Genomic DNA, 2,031 nt, shown 5'->3' with positions numbered 1-2,031 from the left:
CCAATCTACCAAAACCCCAAACAAAACCCCAAATAACTAAAACAGAAAAAAAAAAAAAAAAAAAAAACCAAACAAATAGAGTAATACATAAATACTATAATAGACCAAAAACAAAAAGAACAAATTAAAAATCACAAAATCGATCACTTAGTAATCACTTAGAAATCACTCATCACTCATCACTCATCAGACAGTGGCATATCTAAATTAAACTAATTAATAGTGTAAAGTCTGTAATATTAGAATAGAGTCAACACTCAACATACCAAAAACAAAAATAAAAAATTAGAAATCAGTAAATCACATATTCATTATTCATATTCACATTCATTCAGACAAACCTAAAAGGCTAAAACTCGAACCCTCTCTCGAGCCGCCCTCTATCTCTCAGACTCTCACTCAGACACTCATCTCCCCCACTCTGTGTCTCTGTGACTCTCATCAGTCTCTCGCGCCGCCCTCTATCTCTCACAGTCTCAGTATCGAAAGTCGCAGCTTCAAGGTATCGAAGGTCTCACGCTCATTTATCTCTCAGTCTCACGCTCATCTATTTCTCAGTCTCAGTATCGAAGGTCGCCCTCTATCTCTCAGTCTCACACTCTCTCAGTTTCTCACCTTTCATGATCTCATCTCTCACTCTCTCAGTATCGAAGGTCGCAGCTTCAAGGTATGTCTTCTCACACTCTCATCTCTCGTCTCTCATTTCTATCTCTCATCTCTCACTGGTTACTGGTTAGCATGAATTGAATCAATTGATTTGGGGATTCACTAGTTAAGGTTCGAATTAGGGTTTTTCATTTGGGATTTACGGGTTAAAAGTGTTAAAGTGTTAAATGTTAATTGTGCATTTGATAATGAGTTATTGAGTTTAATTTAAGAGTTTATTAGATTTGAGTACTTTGATAAGATTAATGTTTATTGTTTAATAGAAACTTGATAGTTGATACCAGTGGGCATTTCGCATTTGAATGAATTTCTTGGGCATTTATTGTATTTTTTCTTGTTCCAAACTTCCAATGTTAGAACCAGTGGGCATGTTAATTGGAGATGCAATGTTAATTGGACATGTAATTGTAAATTTGTAATTTAGTTTATGGCATTTATGATGTGAATTGGGTCTGAATTTGTAATTTAGTTAACATCAACTTGTTTTTTTTTTTAGGGTTTAGGCAGTTATGGAACCCCAATCAGAAGTCCCTAGCCACTTCCATTTTGGCTTAACTTGTGCGCTTGGTTTTTTTTTTTTTTTTAACAGAATTCATGAGCTCAGCCACTTCCAATAAAACTGCCCCTTCAACATTTCAATGACTCAGTGTTAAAGAACTTAAAGTGTAAGTGAACTACCAAAATTTGATTTTGTATGTGATCTGATTTTTATGTGAATATGATGTTGTTTTGTTACTTTTGTATGTGATCTGATTTTTTTTTTTTTTGTATGTGAAACTGGGGGCATTATGAACTTGGATTTTGGAATGTATGAACCTTGGCTGTCTTGGCTGATGGCAGATGGTGCATGTCATGGACTCATGGTGTAGGTCATGGTGCAGGTCATGGTGCAGACAAGGTGCAGGTCATGGTGCAGGTTATGGTGCAGTGCAGGTCATGGTGCAAGGCTTAGAGCTGCTGGCAGCCTGACATAGATAATTAATTAGATATTAATATGATGACTAATGACTTAGTGTAATTTAACTTGTTATTTTTTTGGTTGGCCTGTAATACCTAAAGAAACTAAGAAAGCAGGTTCTTAACTTTGTTTGGTTGTAGACTTGTAGTTATTTTTCTGGTTGTAGTAAACTAGTAACTTTTAAGTATTACGTAGGTTGTATTTGTTTTAACTTTTAAGTAGGTTCTTAACTTTGTTTTAAGTAGGTTGTATTTATTTTAAAATCGTGCATGCTGCACCGAACCAGACCGTCTCTGCAAGGGTTTGGTTTGGTTTGGTTTGGTTTTTCTCTACTTTGTTCGGTTCACAACACCGAACCACACCGAGAAAACATTTCTGGCGTGGTGCATGGTTCTCGGGGTGAACTA

The 2,031-nt window shown here is 35.9% G+C and overlaps 1 long non-coding RNA gene across 2 annotated transcripts; it reads left to right on the top strand.

The window, feature by feature from the left end:
* Positions 1 to 347: 347 nt before the first annotated feature.
* Positions 348 to 1,696, top strand: LOC147279927 (uncharacterized). Of its 2 annotated transcripts, none has more exons than XR_015123620.1 (3): positions 348 to 667; positions 1,256 to 1,331; positions 1,548 to 1,696. It is a non-coding gene; the product is annotated as an uncharacterized LOC147279927 (long non-coding RNA). The 2 variants fall into 2 exon arrangements; XR_015123619.1 differs by having other exon boundaries at positions 1,170 to 1,331.
* Positions 1,697 to 2,031: the final 335 nt, after the last annotated feature.

This window comes from Dryas octopetala, chromosome 7, assembly GCF_963921425.1.
Source record: "Dryas octopetala chromosome 7, drDryOcto1.1, whole genome shotgun sequence".
Taxonomy (NCBI): domain Eukaryota; kingdom Viridiplantae; phylum Streptophyta; class Magnoliopsida; order Rosales; family Rosaceae; genus Dryas; species Dryas octopetala.
Note: the sequence above shows the minus strand (reverse complement) of the source record. Positions and strands in the feature narration are given on the sequence as shown.